Source organism: Botryllus schlosseri, chromosome 10 (assembly GCF_051294905.1).
Source record: "Botryllus schlosseri isolate E-star chromosome 10, Bs_hap1, whole genome shotgun sequence".
In the NCBI taxonomy this organism is placed as follows: Eukaryota; Metazoa; Chordata; class Ascidiacea; order Stolidobranchia; family Styelidae; genus Botryllus; species Botryllus schlosseri.
The window spans coordinates 4,925,892-4,944,881 of NC_137245.1; positions in this window are offsets into that span (position 1 = coordinate 4,925,892).

Consider the following 18,990-nt stretch of genomic DNA (forward strand, 5'->3'; position numbering starts at 1 on the left):
TTGCTTTAACGCTTGAGCCGTCGATTTCATACATGATAAAATTTCTAGCTAAGGAATATGCCGTGGATATAATTTCATCCTTTTCTTCAGTGAGCGCAGGTGATACTCGCAATAATTCCATGGTTTTGAAGATAACAGTGAGCATCAACTACGCTTGTGACGTAATCATGAATATGGTGCAATACGCAATCATAGGTAATCAACTTACGCAATGACGTAATAAATATCTCAGCGTTACTGGACTGGAACTATGCCATCTCTCGCACAACCAACACCTCTCTCGTATTGGAACCACACCCACATCGTTCTGCATTCTGATTGGCTAACAGATGTCACGTGATCAAATACTCGACGCTGATTGGAGGGGGTATAAACCCCGTGTATAATACTACTGTCGAGTCCGAGTCATTGTATTATGACTCGAGTCCGAGTCCAAGTCATTGTGTTGACTGCTCAGTTTCCAGTTGAAGTCTTGTTAAACCCACTTTTTATAACTCTGTTTGGTGATATTGAATGATTTTGATTTATACTATACTAATTTTCCTCACTTTGAGCAGTTTCTTGTCGCATTTTCAAGTACCAGGACCAATATACGAAATTCCAATACGAAGGCCACTTTACTGTTCTTCGAAATTACAATGAAATGTCGGTCTTGGCCGTCTTATAGTTTCGAGTCATATGGCTTCGTTCGAGTCATGCACAATGATTCGAGTACAAGTCGAGTCAATACACAGATTGTCTCTAGTCGAGTCGAGTCATTTCCCTATTTTGAAAAAATGACTCGAGTCAAGTCGAGTCTTCAGAATATGGTGACTCGAGTCCGACTCGAGTCTGGTCAATCCTGCTATATATGAAAGCACCAATATTATTTTCCAAATGCATACGCATTACGCAAACTTGAGAAAAAATCGCGAGACCAGTAAATTTATGCAATCTGATTTTTCACAGCAGTTATATTAGCGATTGGTGCATGGTAAGCCGAAACACACAAATGGAAGTGTGGGGGTCTGTTGAGTCAAGCCTTCCAGAATTTGTTTGATTGGGACCAAGACAATTGTTTTTGGAGGTCTACAAAGTGTGGTTACAGCCCTGCTAGAAACAAACACTCTGTACCGCCCATCTTATTCTTTGGTCAACTGGTGTTTGCGCGGTCAAAATTACCTTTTTAAATCATCGGCAGATTTCTCCTAAGGAGGGAATTTTGGCTCAAATTTCGGCCAAGGGAGGCAGGAGATGAAAAAGGTTGGGAACCACTGCACTAAACTACTATTAATACCATAGGATTTTCAATTACTACAATTGTGCAGCAATTTCACGATGGCATCATTGAGCCACAGCGGATTCACAAATGAGAACTAAGCATCCGGTGATATTGGCTAGCTTGGCTGCTAGGGCTAACATACTAATGCACCAGTGTAGAAAGGGATATAATTTTCCGGCTATCTGGTTAGCATACCAATGCATGAGTACAAAAAGGTCGATAAATTTTAACCATGTCGAAACGAGATTATAAACCAGAATACATAAAGTATGGATTCATGGCAATCGAATACGGAGGATGTTTGCTACTGTGCGTGGTTTGTATGAAAACCATTTTTAACGCGATCACGGAGCCTGGCCTGTTTAAATGACAACTTGATTCAAAAATGCAGAAAAAAATAATTGAGTGTTGTGAGTGCGAGGAAGGGCTTCCGGCCATTACGTGGCCATGGTCACTAAATGGCCGAGATCGTCGAACACAGGGCATATTATCCGATGTGTTATGGATAATATTATACTCCACATAGACAATCATACCTAGAGGAAACAGTTACAGTCCTATCTAGTAAATTAAATCGACTTTTCGTACTATTCATTGGTGTTTTGGCGTATTACCGACGCCAGTTACTAATGATACTGGTTTATATGACTAGATGGTACGCACTGCAATAAAAAAACAAATTATATAGTGCTAAGCGACAGTGGCGGCTCGTGATAATATCGGGTGGTGGGGCAAGGGGTGTACGCGTTTTTAATTGTCTAAATGACGTCACAATAGTGTACTCCGACGTGAAAATGTGTTGTCACACACAGTTTGTATGGGGTATATGCATTAAGCATGGTAAACAAGACATGTATTTCAAATTATTCGAAAGAAAATATCAAGTACAGTTGTTCATACCTGCATATTTTAACGTTTGTATCAGCAGGCCTAAAGCGATTTTTCAACTATAGGAATTTTAAAAGTTCACTAGTGGTTACTACTTCGGAAAAAGATGTATTAGAATATCAACAAGTCAACTTGAGCCGATTAATGTCGACTATCGGGTAATATCGAGACACCGTTTGCAATAGACCACATGCTTCAGATCACGATACGATACCCAATTTCGGTCGAACTAGAGACACTGGCCCCTGGCACTAGGAGTGTAAAAGTGTATAACATGGCGTCCTTATCCTCGCTTATACGTCAGCCTTTCATTTTTTATCGCAATACGTTGGGAAAAGGTAAGAGTGCGCTTTCCTCCCGTGTGCGATTAGATCAATGGACAATTTCCAGGCTGATAAGAGCCGAGTCTTGCTTAAAAACACTGAATTTTGCGTAAAATCTATTGAGGAATAGGCTGATCAATTGATCAGCTGTTAGCCGTCATCGAAAACGAACTAGCTCACGCGCTTGACATCGGGTTGTCAGCAAATGGCTTGAAGGCAACAATTTAACGGTGAAATTGCCCCGGCTAGGCATTCACAAAGCGAAAACACAGAAGAGAATTCGATTTTCGCAGAAACTTCGCTAGGTATGGGCATTTACAAGCGAAAGCACAAGAATAATGCGGGTTTCGCTGTGATTTCGGTATATATTGATTGTTGTGCATCTATAAATGGTAAATAATTGTTGTTGAACCGAATTTTAGGTGGGGCAATGCCCCAGTTGCCCTATAGGACGAGCCGCCACTGCTATAAACTGAGGCTATGCAATTACTTGTGTAATTTAACAGTTCTACGTATATGCGAGCGATATAGCGCCTTCTTTGGTGTATATTCAACTCTATATTAGTTCATCGGTTCAGAATCAATGACCCCTCGATCTGTATTTCAGACAGATAGCAAATTGCAATGACGTAATCTTGCCTCATACTACGAAAAGGCAACTTGACTTGAATTGTGACTTGACTCGTGACTTGACTTGACTTGACTCGACTTGAGTCGAGTCACCTCCAAAAATCGACTGACTTGACTTGACTCGAGTAACATTCGATAATCGATTGACTTGACTTGACTCGAGTCAAAATGTGCAATGACTCGAAATGACTCGTGACTCGAAGGTAGTGACTTGATCCCAACACTGCCGTGATTGCAAGAACACCCGCTATGCCTTAAACCAGGTTATCAATACACTCCAGAGTCCAGATTCCTCTGCCTCGTAGGATAATATTTACCGCTCTGCCTAGTTTCAAATAATAACGTATTGTGTTGATGCTTAGTTATACTTTGACCGTTGCGGCTTGGCTAGCAGTAGGCCTGTTTACGTACACCGGACTAAGATTTGAAATGTTAAACTCGTCAAATTTAACATGAAAATTTAAAGCATTAAGACCAATGGCTGCTGATAAAAAATCAACCGAGCTGTTATTTGCCGTTACTTATATAACGGCATCTCGAAATATATGTATTGGGTGGATTGTAGGCAGATTTATCTTATTGTCATGCGGTCCTACTGGAAATTGGCACCATTCGCTATTTCGCAATTCCATACTCATCATTTAGATCTGCCACTATAGCCATCCGCTTACCAGGGTTGTAACCAAGTCACATGGTTCCGAGTCACGAGTCAATCATACTTTTGTGGTTTTGACTAGGGTTGGATTATCCGGATAACGGTTAACCGGTTAACCGCGAGTATTTTTACTGTCTGATATCCGCATATAATTCTGCCGGTTAACCGGATAAAGAAGAATCGTGGCCAATGTGAGTAGTGTATTGAAGCTGATTATAGCCACCAATGAGATTACGCCACGTGTCCTGCCACGCCCACTTTCAAATTTAAATATCCCCCGTATTCTTTTGAATTTTTTTTTTTAATTTTTTGTTAATTCTCGTCAATGGATTATGAGAACAGTTACTCGCCGAGAATTGAACCGTGGACCTCCTAACTCAGATATGAAAACGCGCCTTCTCCTGGAATCGAACCGAGAACCTCATGTCTTCTAGACCGGAACAGTGACCGTTACACTATCGCGCTCGCTGAACATATGTGTATGTATTGAAGCTTTTAACGTCGAATGAAAACGTCACCTCTCCCTGACTCGAACCGAGGACCCTATGACTTGTAGAACAGAACCGTAACCGATTCCCGTTTGTATTGAAGGTTATAAAAAAGGTTGTCTAATAAGGGGCAAGCATTGAAAACACATTTGTTATTGGCGCGACAATCACCATATATTTTTCGGGATATCCACATGATAATGGTCCCTATTGACCTTAGAAAAGGATTCAGGTCCATTTTCCGGCCTCAAGAAAGCTACCATTAAATTAGAGATGGCTACCGTACGCTTCCGAGCCGGCGCTCTCTTACCAATGCGACCCGCGCACAATTATGTAGCCCGATTTTCGTTGAATATTGACGACCCCAATAAATCGAATGAGCTCTTTTCCGCAGACATCTATGACACAGCTGTCAGTCCAGTGGACACGAACTTGAGATTCCGTGGGGTTAAATTCCGCATCAAATAAGATCAGAGCGCCTTTTCTCGCTTTCAGGATTTGGACTGATGCGTCCGGCCTATGTCGCAACACTACAATATGTGGTAACACGAACCTGTGCACACGTACAGTTGTTATTTGTAGTGTCATCGTCGCCCGCCAATGCGATAAACTCCCAACGGCTGACACATTGGCCTTCAATCTAATACCAGCATAATTTTTATAGGTCGAGAACAAGGGTAATTTAATTGCAACTAAAATGCCTGCGGCTTGTTTTGGCTCGAGGGTCGAATGCAACATATGAATCCATTCGCGTTACGCATTATAGCCTATTTAGGATGATGAGCCAAAACGCGTAGGCGAGGGCATGGAGATAATAACTAGCCTATATATTTAGAACAAATCAAGCATTGATTTCACGATAACGTATTCGTTATAACGTCATAAAAATTTAGCGAGTTTTATAAGCTGCTTATCCTCAATAACCAATTTGCGGAAATTAGTGAAGAAGTGGATTGTACAGATTCTTAGAACTGCACGACAATCTGGTTATAGATTTGCTGATGGTACCTGCTGCCAGCATCATAACCAAGCAACCTTTACTTACCCGTCAGCTAATGTCTTACTATGTAAAACATGCATTCTGCACGTTCTTCCGTGTAAACGAACGTAATTTACCGATGTCCTAAATATTCAATTAATTCGGTTACTTTATGTGGCAGCTCATAATTTGAAATCAGCAACGACTTCATTACATTACAAGTCTTACAGTTTACGTTACTTCTTGCTCGTTTCTTTACTGCAAAAAGCGTTTATATTCAACTCGTCGCATTTTAGATTGCTTCGAGTCGTGGCGGTAGTTATGCATAAGTTAATATTGTGCCTACTGCCCAGTGCACCTATAGATGCGGAATCTACTTAACACGCGCATGGATCGCTTATTTCAAATAAATCGCATAAAGTAATAAACGTGCTGGAGTTGTCAATCTAAAATCACATTTATGATACGAAATAAGTCATTGTCATTTTGAATTTATGGGATGTTTATAAACTACCTTTGAAAATGCGCGGGCCCCGAAGTCAGGTTATTGCACCAGCAATAAAAAAAATAACATAGTAAGTTTATTCCGGGCGATAAAATATTATATATTTTTGAATACATTCCATCCATATCTACAAATATATCTTGATGCTATCGTGAGCCACTAAAATGTTGTCCGCATGCGATCCGCTTAGCGTAGTTTGCTCATCCCTGGTTTTAATCATAATCTTTCGAGTAAGTTCTGTTCGGTTGGTAGGCAAGCCCTACCAGAGTATATTTTGATAAAGGCAGGAGTAAATCGTTCTCGAGCACCTTTCGTTAGCAACTTCTTCGGTAACAGAAAATGGGTGACCAATCGCGACCTCTCGAAATAAATGACCAGCATGCAATATGAACAGGACATGAAGCTACGATGTCCGATAATTCCTATCAATTAAAGTAGAAGTATAGCTATTTCCAAGCGAGTAAAACGTTACTCGACATTGCGCTGTCGATATTAGTGAGAAAAGATAGTCGTTTACTTTCGATAATATCCAACATGCGGGCTCATGTCGAGGGCAATTTTTAGAACTCTGATATCGCATAGCCCAACTGTGCAATATTTCTCGATTTATTTAGTCATGTTTTCCTTGCGATAACCATTCAGCATCGCGAAAATTCATAGTACAACTTAGAATAAACTGCTAACTTTTATCAAGGTCTTTGAAAAGTACTTTTCAACATTTAACTATCATGACATAGTAAACTTCTACTCAAGTACGAGAAGTAGCGATTGTAAGGTGATTAGAAAATAAGTATTGCGGGGCCCAGTTTTGCCTAAAACCTAAATCATAACACGTTATCTGATCCCTTCCGAATGACGAGTTTAAATATCCCTGAAAAATGAATAATATTCATAATATTCACTTTGCTATACATAAAATTTGCTCTGACATTACCCATAGTGACCATTTAGAATTGGATAGTAAAGGAGTCGAAATTTCTTCGATGCGCCTAGTGCACTAATTCGAGTGCTGAAATCCGAATCGACTAATTTGTTATAATGATTCGAGTCGAGTAGTAAAATTTAATTAAGGAGCACTGAAATTACAGTAACATAGTTATATCACCGATACGAAATTTGGTTGCCATTTCCCCGGAATAGTAATCAGTCCAAAACATTATGATAAATAGATAAGGTTGAAGAAATATAAAAATATCATCAATGGTGTATGTATTATGAAACTGGAAATATTGTATTTGCGGTAGCACGCAATTAGTTTCCAATTCGTGATTTCAACCGCATCGGCAGTTTTTTCATAAAACTAAATAAACAAATACTTTGATACTAATTTCAAAATAACGCAAATCTCTTAATGAATGTCCCTTGAATAGTTAATTAATCCAAAACATTATCATGCAAGGTCCGAGAAACATAAAAATATCATTAATGTAGTATGCATTGTGAAAGAGGCAATATTTTCTTTGCGGTGACCAGGGAATAGGTTCTAATTCCTAATTTCAACCCCATCATCATTCTCTCATAATAATGAATTAGCAAATCCTTGGATCCTAATTTTCAAAGTAGCTTAGATCTCTGAATGAGCTCTGACTCGCTGTTATCCTCAAACCATGGAAAGGGATGAAATTATATCCGGGGCATATTCCTTGGCCAGGAATTTTATCATGTACGAACTAGACGGGCCGAGCGTTAAAGCAAATACGAAAGCCGAGGCAACCTTACGGCGAGTTAGTGATGAAATGTTCGAGCGACATCGAACTGTCATGAACGCAATCTCTAAACGTCTCCGATACAGTATTGTTGAAGTCGAAGAAAAATATGAAGAATATTCTGCGGATGAGCGGATGTTCCTGATGATAGCTGACGAAAATTTTAAAGATACCCAAGAGAATTGGGGTCGGATCGTATCTGTCTTTGTGCTCGGTAGCATTCTTGCTCGCAAAAACGAGGATGAGCATCACGGTGATAATATAGAAGGTATCATACAGTGAGTCGGAAATTACATTGGTAGTAGAAGGCGAAAGTGGATAGCGGGAAATGGAGGATTGGTAAGCGATTTTACATGGCCTGATACGGATTTGGGAATTATCATTTAGCTTGAGGTACTGTGTATCTGCTCTCGAGAGTCCATACCACCTATCGATAATAAAACTTAGCTTGCACTTCACAATTCGGTTTTCAATTTACATTTTGTCATAAGGCACAGTAATTTACATTCCAAGCGCTCCGAACTTTGAATTACCTAGCAAGTACGGTAACTTTCCTCTGCAAGATTAGGAAGGTTTACATTCTTTTGTTTGTTTCAGGACAGTTTTTTAGGATTTTTTGATAACGCAGCTTTCGATGATAGTAAAGTTTGGAAGAGGCTCATGCTTGTTGGAATTGGACTGACGTCTATTGCAATGGCAATAACAAGATCATGGATACACCTTTGACGTACATCATGTAATATTTTTTAAATAATATATTTCTTCGCCGTTTAATTACATAAATTTTACTGTAGGACGGATGCAGTTTCTTCTGAGATTACATGAAAGATTGCTCCATAAAACCGTCTTTATCTGGAACATTTTCATTTTTCAAATTTATACAGCTACGTAAGGAAATTGCTAGGTTACCTAGAAAACACCGCAAGTCAAATTTGATCCAATTCCGACCATAGTAGCGACAAAGAGTTATGACAGCTCAAAATGATCCATCTTTCGATGCCAGATATCGTTGGTTCTCCACGACCAAATATCGTGTTCTATAAATATTGTGTATATGGAACAGATATAAATGTTGCTATTTTGTTGTTATTTGCGAAGAATACTTTGCTCAGTAATTAATTTCACGGGGATTCTAAACCTCAATACATACAAGTGAGCAAAGTTACATCAACCTGCGTTAACCTGTAGTGTTATGTAATTACCTACAATTCTATCAAGACGTAGCGAACACGACAAGTAATATGGAGTGAAGGAATAAGGGCGCGAAATTCCAATGTATAGATGCATATTTAGGCGGAAATATCGTCTTACCGGACGAATGCAATTGTTTCCTTAAAGTTTTCCTGTCTACGCCATTCAAACGCGGTAAGATCAGTTTGAGTTGACGACATTCAGGATGATATTTCAAGAAGCTCTGAATGATAGTCACATATTCCTCGTCGATTCTTGTTCTATCGCTGTCACTGAGGTCGAATACCTTTAGCTGTTCATTGAATAATTGAATATTAGGCGGTTTAGGTCAATTTCATAAACGAAATCTGAACTAAATTGCTTTATTGAGAACCATGAGAGAGCAGAAAGAACTTACTGTAGTGCATCGCTTGCCCATCTCTTCACTAAGATTCCTGATTTGCATGGAAAGCATCTTACAATTACTCAGCTTGAATTCTTCAACGCGGGTTTTGTGTAGGATTTCAGTTACTGTTTTGTAGCAGGAGGATATGTCGGGATTTCTACTCAAATCCAGCGACTGCAGCTAAAACACAGTGTGATGTTCAGATCTTTTACGATGCTACAAACCACTCAGTCGCTGTAATAATAATATTTATCGACGACAGAGCAATATTATCAATTTCTTCGCCTCATCGCAAAACTGGTGTAATACAGAAAATAATGAACGTCTATAGGACATCGAAGAAACTGCAGAAACTAGCATTAATATGAATGAGCGATGGAAAACCTTTCACTCATAAGCAAGGACACTTTTCATCAGCAGACGTGATCAGGAATGCCTTATTGATGATAAATTCGCTCGCTAAATGAAATGCCATGTCTGACGTTGCTTGGAACTCGCATTAGTTGCAAACTATGCTTGATTATTTCGCTAGTAAGAAAACAAAACAGATCTAGCTAAAATGGATCACCTCATGATTACCGAGACCATTGTTCAACGACGTTAATGAATGTCCATCCAATTCGCAAGCTGAAAGTCGAACTGCCTTCGTGTTATGCCTTTTCGCGAAACGTCCGATTTCTTGCAATCCTACCGGTTCCAAATCCGTATTGTAACTTAGATCGAGTTTATCGACCTACAAAATACAGCAAATTATTCTGAAAACGACACACAAAATTGTGGAAACGAGTGGCTACCTCGATTTCACCAAAACATTCAAAAGCATGAATTTCCTCCGGTGTGAGGTCGCATCCTTTCATCACAAGAGTAACCGCTCTGTCTTTACAAAATATGGGCGGCAGTGCAGCCATACACTCTTCATCCAGACGATTATAACTGATGTCGAGATATCGGAGCTAAACGAATATGGGAAACTGACAACTTACGACCAGAATTAATCGGGGATGAAGACAAACATTACAAACTTATACCAGAGAAATGTTGATTAGCCAGTCACGTCATAATAGATTGGCGAAATGTTCTGAGATTAAAATAGAATTTCTGTGATTCGTCTCAAATGGACTCTTTGCAAGCAGTCATAAAGAATGTGACTATTGACCACTACTGAACAACAATCGCTCAAGACAAGATCCATATACCTTACTGTTTTTGACCTGCATGGCGACGAAATCCTTTGATCGCAAGTGCGAGTTCACAAGTGACAAATAGGTTAGATCGCTTGAAATAATAGTCCCGAGTTGCGTAAAGTTGATGTTTTCGCCGTAGCTGAGATCGAGTTTTTGCAATTTAACCTATGGGAATGAGGTAATAAAAGTCTCATATCGAAAGGATTTGTACTAGATTAGTGTCCGGACATTTTCATCGCCTATACCTGATGCTGTCTGATAAGTTGACTCAAAACGATCAGAAAATCGTTAGATGCGCTACTTTCTTCCAGGTTGAGTTCCGTCGAGCCACACTCCTTCATCAACTCGCAGATGGCCGGCAGGAGTTTGTCAATGCCATCGTGGGCTGTGACGCTGAGTTTTTTTTATTTGGACCTGGACGAGTGCAAAACTTTCCCCCATAAAACAGTAATTGAGGTGATGAATAATTAAACCCTCATCAACTCCCACTAGTCTAGTATGACTATTGCGATAAATGGCTACACCGGTGCGCGATTGAGCATTGTTCGGTACGATACCTTCAATTCACGCGTAGTAACAATATTAATATGAAACAATGCGGTCATGATGAAGGTTTCTTTTTAAGCCCGCTATGTATATTATACGGATAAACATGCTTAAATTGAACGTGGGTTTATAATGCTCAGTGACTGTGAGCGGTATATGTAAATGTGTTTACCTCAAATTCAAATTCGCGAATTTGGTCCAATATCATCTTTACAAGGTTTTCATTGAGATGGCATTGGCGGAATTCTAACTCGTACATGCGAGATTTCCCCATGAGACCATTCACGATATTCTTTACATCCAATTCAGTCGTAGTTTTATGATAGATCCCACAAGGAATTTCAACTTCATCATGATCCATAAGTATTGATTGATGGTACATCCTGTTATCACCTTTAGCGTATGTGAATCATCAATAATTCATGATCAGGAAATAAAATTAATATTAATTTTATTCAACCTCCAATGTGATTTTTGTGTCGGACTATTTCAATATTTCGATAAGTCGGATAAAATGACGATACGTGACATATATACTTAAGCAACAAACCGCTCCAGTACCAACACCACCACGTATGCCAATAACATATGACTGAATCATGGTAGTTTGCAGAGTTTAGGCAGCCATTGTACAGTTTATGCGCTGTGAGAATATCGAGTTAATCCAATTACACCATCAAAAAATTTATCCAAGAGTCTAAATTATATTATTTTTCAGTATTGTATGGCAGAAATTATTAGAAATAAACATCCAAAAAGTTTAAGCTTTGGTTTTTACTTTATGAGAATAATTTTATATACTTTATTATAGTCATGGTAGGGTGCTTGTAATAACGAAGGTGTTTTCAACAACAAATATCAATAACTTCACAAATGACACAAGCTAATTGATAAATTTTGAAATTGCCTGTAAGATATTAAGCTAATTATCAGAGTCGACGACGATAAAACTATTTTACTTGAGTAATATATATCGCTACGTAAATATCGTTATGCCTTTGATACGATGTAAATAGTTATCTCGTGCGGCGTCCGTTGCGTGTCGTCACCCTTCGTACACCGTCGAGGAATAGGCTGCCCGGTGCCGTTGACTTGTGATTATTTGTCGTAGACTTAAGTTGTGATATTGCAAGTTTTGAGGTTCTAAGATGGGTCCGTTCGGGTAAAAAGGAGCCCGCGAATGCAATAAAGAGACAATTCTGAGGATGCCGCCCGCCCCGCTCGGTGTTCGGGGCAGTAAAAGGGATTAAATAGGGGCGGGCGGCATCCTCAGAATTGTCTCTTTATTGCATTCGCGGGCTCCTTTTTACCCGAACGGACCCATCTTAGAACCTCAAAACTTGCAATATCACAACTTAAGTCTACGACAAATAATCACAAGTCAACGGCACCGGGCAGCCTATTCCTCGACGGTGTACGAAGGGTGACGACACGCAACGGACGCCGCACGAGATAACTATTTACATCGTATCAAAGGCATAACGATATTTACGTAGCGATATATATTACTCAAGTAAAATAGTTTTATCGTCGTCGACTCTGATAATTAGCTTAATATCTTACAGGCAATTTCAAAATTTATCAATTAGCTTGTGTCATTTGTGAAGTTATTGATATTTGTTGTTAAAAACACCTTCGTTATTACAAGCACCCTACCATGACTATAATAAAGTATATAAAATTATTCTCATAAAGTAAAAACCAAAGCTTAAACTTTTTGGATGTTTATTTCTAATAATTTCTGCCATACAATACTGAAAAATAGGTACTTGTGAAATAAGTGCCCGGAGGTCTAGGCGGCCATAGTTGTTGCACCATAAAATGGGTGTGTAGTAGGATAGTAAGTGTTTTACATGTACATTGAAATGAGGGTGAAAAAATCACTAGGTCTGGTAAGGAACAAGTGAAAAAAATAACCCTGTCATAGGAATAACACGGGATTAAAATAGGAGAGAGTCAGTACACATGAAACGCCAAGAAAAAGGGGGGTTTGATCTGCTAAAGACGATGGGGAGTTGATCGACGCCACATGTTGTATTATTTACTTGCGCAGATACGCGGAAAAGAACATACAATGTGTTGAATTTGGTCGAATCGGGTGCACTACTAAACACACGAGATTGTGTGATATTTCTGAGAAATCACGGGTTGTTGGTGCGAAGGATGAAATGCAAGCGATGTAAAAAAATAATGAAAGAGCAAAGTACGTCAACAGGCGACGATGGGTTTAGGTGGCGATGCAACCCCTGTGACACTACGGCGACTATACGGAAACACTCGATATTCGCGGGAAGCAAGGTAGGACTTCCCAAATTATTAATATTGTTCTACTTTTGGTCCCATGACGCGTTGCAAACCCAAATTGCGCATGAAGCTGAGATTAGCTAGCGTTCAACGGTCACCTGGTGCGGCAGGTTGCGAAAGCTTTGTACGGCCGAATTTCACAGGAATAAGCGACGTTTGGGAAATGAAGGCGGTTGTGTGGTCATTGATGAAACGCATTTGGCTAAGCGCCGGGTTGCCTCAGACAAAGGACCAGCCGTTAAAGCCATTTGGGCGTTTGGGGGAATAGACAGAGCCACCGGAGAAATGTTCATTGAAATAACTTCTGACAGGACTGCTGAAGTATTTCGAAAACTCATAGTAGAAAATGTGGCAGAGGGGTCCACAATTCTAACCGATGCCTACCCTTCCTACAGGGGCATAGAGAGCTGGGGGAAGGGTTATATACACGGTGTAGTGGACCACTCCCGGTGGTTTAAGGACCCTCGGACAGCTTTTTGTACTAATGAAATCGAGGGGGCTTGGGGCCAGCTTAAATATCATTTACATAGGTCTCGCGGTTTAGCACGTCACCTTTTGGCCGACTACGTAGGGGAGTTTTTGTGGAAACGTCAACATCAAAAGACTGACCGATTCTTGGCACTCCTGCGCACCATACACAATGACCCACGGTATAATTTTGACAAATTTGATGGGTCTCCTGTATTACCACAATTGTGAACACCGCTATAAGGTTCCAGGACGGAAATGACGACATCTGTTATTTTGTGTTTTTACAGACGGTAGTCTAGGGCTAGTGAGCGATTATATTTAATTTATGACGTGGCGAGAACCACCACTATCCGTACCATGGACCTCCTTCCTCATTCTCTGTCTATCCTTGTTGGTATCATTTGTACATCTGATTTGTTGCTGCATACGGCGGCGAAAGGCATGCACGGACTCGCAGATCCTGTAACAGGAAGAGCACGATCTTTCACTCAAGGGACGCTAGGTGAACTACGAGGATCCCTGCCTGATGAATGGATCACTTTAAATGATACACAATGGGAGGACTATCACTTGATGAGCATCTTCAATAAAACGGCGGAGCGACATGTATATAGACGGCCTGAGTTATTTTACAGTAAGTCATTTGGTTACGTAGTAGCTGAGCGGTTTTCATTACAACAAATGGCGTTTCCACATGGAAGATATTGGAGAAATGTACAAGAATTTGAACGCACCTGTCTCTGTCAGCGGCGCCTGGGCCAAATCACGCCCAATATTTCCTATGATGTCCTTAAACAAACGAACATGTTCATACGTCCAATAGGGTATTATAGGATTCGTTGGTTCTGGAATGGGGACCAATACATGTCGTTTCATGACCTTGGCAAGAATTACTCTATGTTTGCTCTCACCAAATTTAAATTAATTATGATGAGACTATTCGAAAGTTATTCAGCTATTGAAGCCTCATGCCGTCAAAAGCCAATGGGAGATCGGGACAAAGCCAAAATGAATGAATTGAATAGGTATAATGCCAGTAGCAATAGTTTTACACAATGCTGGCATCTAGTACAAAAAAGAGCCTACCAGGGCGACTATTGGCAACAATTGTACTCCTGGAGGGAAAAAGGGGTCATAATAGGAATCTGTACAAGGTGTGATTTTAGAGGAGTTATCTCTGCCCTGGAACCAAATAAGGCAGATATAATCATATAAGAAATAGTAATGACTACAGTAAGTAACTGGCAGTATGTGCGCAGTCCATTGATACCATGCCGGGCCCAGGGGGGATGGATTAATCAGGACTGGTTTGAGCACTTATGGCCAGGGGGTCATGTAATAGCCCATTCGTGCAACTTCTGGCCAGGAATGAATACCACTCTGTGGGGTGATCTACCAACGACGAATTTTCCTCCCAGAGTAAAATGGATACAACCGTCTTTTCCAAACCTGGATCACAGTGTGTATGCTAATCGTGGCAATCAGGGCATGAGGTGGAATAACCTTTTTGATGGTGTGCCGACTAGGTTTAAGGCATCTACATCAACATGGGTACCTTTTTCCAGGCCTATGTGGAAATACTTCCCCTCTCTTACTGCATCGGATGAAGCATGTAAAAATAGAATATCACATAACCAGGATTTGTGTCGCGACCCGGTGGGTGGACCCATTTTAAAGGCAGCTTTTTGGGACCATGTTCATTTTGATCCGGAGTTAAACCGACCACGTTTCCCAGGAGGCCCAATAGAAATTAAGGGAGAAATAATATCGAGAGCTAGTACCAGAAGGGGTGCGCGGAGAAGACGTAAAAGGTTTCTGTCTGGATTAATATGTCTTGTGTTTGCCGTAATATCCACAATCGCCGTCGTTGCGACAGTTTCATCCCAGTTACATGAAGAGACGGTGGATCTTAGCCAACAGATCAATAATAGAATGATACAGGCCACACAGAGGTCCACTGCACTAGGGAGAAAGATTAACGAGCTCTCGCTACTTCAAACAGCGCAACAACAAAAACTGGATCAAACGATCGCTGCCATGGAAGTAAGGACATCACTGACAAATAAACGACTTGTACTAATGGAAAAGTACATAGAAAGAAACCGACAAATGATAGTACGACAAGCCACAGCTTCTTTGACCTCTTTTCAAAACTATAAGGAAATGAGTGATGCCGAACTAGCCATTGACCGATTGGTTTTGGACGAATTGGCTAATTTGACTGGTAAGTTAATATTTGACTCCAGCAAGGTATATCTCACGAAAATCCGGCAAGGAACGTTACGGATAAAGGAACATGCTCAGCAATTAACAGCCTATAGGGACGCTTACATCAATGAGACGAATGACATCGGAGTGGAACTACGTGCTAATCGTATTGGTATGGATCAAGCCCAACAGAATGTGGATTTGGGTTTGCAAGTTTGGAGAGAAGATCTGAATAAGAGCGTGTACATGAACATTTCTGATTGGCGATATGAGAATATTACAGTGAAGCCTTTCGAATTTGTTGGAGGAGAAAAATTTATGGAAAACTTGGGCCAAACGATAGAAGACATGGCACACGGGGCCGAAAGCTTGATAAAATCAGTAGGAGATAGTACAGGAGATCTACTACAAGACGGATTAGGTGCGGTCGGAGGAATATTCAGTAAGGGAGTGAGCGGAATTTTTTCCGGCCTGGGGTCTGTTTTAATTCCAGTAATTTTGATATTGGGGGCCGGGATCATCTTGTTTTGTTGCTGTCGTTATAGCAGTCTTTGCTGTCCTAAGTTAAAACCTGAGGTACAACGGCGGAACACGAATACTCAGTTGACAATGTACATATCATCGGTACCGACCTCCGTTAAAACAGCCAAATCGACAAGAATGTAGTGCACGTATATGTACTCAAAGGATTTTACTTTTATAAAATTTAATTTTTTCATAAGTCCACAGATATACTAACTAATTTATACTAATATGAATCGTTACCTTAAAATATGGATTATGCTGGCAGTAGCCTTAACACTACACCGAGGATATCTGCAAACTCATGGCCAATTATTGCCCCTATCTGCTATGAGTGTGGTTCCCAGGATAGCATTTAATCTTACAGGATGGACAACGTTTCGGTATCAAGGTCTCAGATACATCCGCCTTAATCGACTATTCAAATTAAACGAGAGTTGGCCAATAGGTGAAACGGAAAATAATTTTCCAATATACGAAGAGACGCCCGAATTTGGTCCAACACGAGCTAGCCAAGATCAATTGTACAAGTTATTCGCACCCTCGGGGTCTGACAAGAGGTATTGGAACAATGTTAGACAATACGAAAGAGAATGCGGGTGCAATCGGAAACTATCAAGAATATCTCCCGATATTACGTTGGCAGCCTTTACCAGAACCACAACATATCGTCGAAAGAATAACTTTGGTTCAGTACATACATGGAAGTATGTGGTTGGAAGGGAAGCACACGGCACTATGGCTGTGCCGGGGCCGATCCTTCGGATGATCTCTCCTAATGCTACTCCACAAGTTACTATACACCAGCTGTTGACGGTGTACAAGTTATCAGTGATGATGAATATCTTGGCACAATACGCAACAGTGACAGCAAGGTGTCAGCAGCGTTCAGAAGAAATCGCGGGATGGAGAGTCAATAAAGTCGAATTTAACGTATGTGTGCACAGAGAAGCTAACCAGACGCAATGCATAGGATGCTCATTTTATACAGATGATCTGGCAGTAAATATACTGTCCAGAGATTTTGTGTTCATGGAAATAGATAATAGCATAAGAGGATTAGGAACGGGAATGCAAGAAACTTATTCCTACAGCCAATGGCCAGCGGGAGTCAAATTACCCCAATTACATCACGACATCGTGTGGTTGAAGGCTCGAAATGAAACAGGCCCCAGGGAGAGGCCAGCAAACTTTGATGGTCATACTTGGTTTAGATTGAGGATTTACGCCCTTCGCGAACATCTAAATAATGATACTCAACGGATAATGGGGAAGAAAAATTTTCCGACTATGTTACAAGGCAGCATAGAATGTGAACGCAAGAAAAATAAGAAGGTTTGTCGCAATTCAATAGGAAGTTTGAAGACGGCCTTGGCCTTTAAGGAAGTGTTATATGATCCATATACAAACCAATCCGTGTATGCAGATCATAGCAATGGTCGCTTACAAATTGCATCCCCAAGACCTGCAGGTCAGGGATCTCCACTCAAAGCATGGCCTAAGAATCTACCCAATTGTAAACAACCCGGTAGATTAGGCAACCTTATCCTGACTGCATCATTCAAAAGCTATGGGCAAAATACAAGGAATATGGACTATTATCTAGCTCGCCTGGGAATGTTTTACGTAGAAGTAACGAAAAGGCGTTTACGCCAGTTATCTTTGCCCATATATAAAATGCGAAAAAACCTGGGGAGATTGGACAGGTCCATAACTGGTAAAGAGATGGAGTCTCTAAGTCAGGCGCTACGGTCAGCATTGACACCCCAGAAACTGAGTAGGATAAATGAAGAGTTACTGAGCTATATGTCAACACGCAAGCTCATAGAGGCGCAGTTTCATGATATCCGGATATTCCGACCTAGTGTGGCCTACAAAGCCATAATATGCGCTGGAATATTGGTATATACGCCTTATGCCTATAATGACAATAACAAAATCAGAACTAACTCTGAAATGCCATTAAGTACCGCGGAATCAATAACGACAAAGGCTGTAAGTTACGAAGGAACCACTCGAAAAGTGTCTCCTAGCTCCGTAATGCCACGAAGTCACGCGGAAGCAATAACGACAAGGACTGTAAGTTACGAAGGAACCACTCGAGGAGTGTCTCCTAGTAGCGAGACGGGTATATGGTTTAATTTCACTCCTGTTGTAACGGCTCCAGAATCCACTGTGACAATGGTAAAAACCATAACGATTGCTGAGGGAAGTGTAAGAATGACGAATCAATACGATACTAACCACTATAACTACGATTATATAGAAGGTTATGACGAAGGATTTAGCTATGCCGGTTATGACAATGATACTAGTTTTCAAGACTCTGGAAATTACTACTACAATTATTATGACGAAGACGTAGAATATGATGGTTCACTAAAACGTAGGCCCATACCCGTAACTTATACTACGGATTCCACAAAAGTTATTGAAACTGCAATGGCGTTACCAATGATTGAAACTCCAACATCGACCAAAAATACTCAATATACGATCGAGTTAACAACGGATACAATAATTTCCACGCCAAGAACGTCTGCACATACGTTGGATAGCATTACGACCGCATTATCAACTACTACAATCACACCACATACTAGAGGGTTGACATCGGCCATTGTTATTTCCGGAACGACTTCATCGACACCACTCCCAGCCATATTGACTACTGTGCATTCCTCACACGAAGATAACACTAGCCCAAGACCAACTGCATCTATTACTACATTCTTAACTACAGT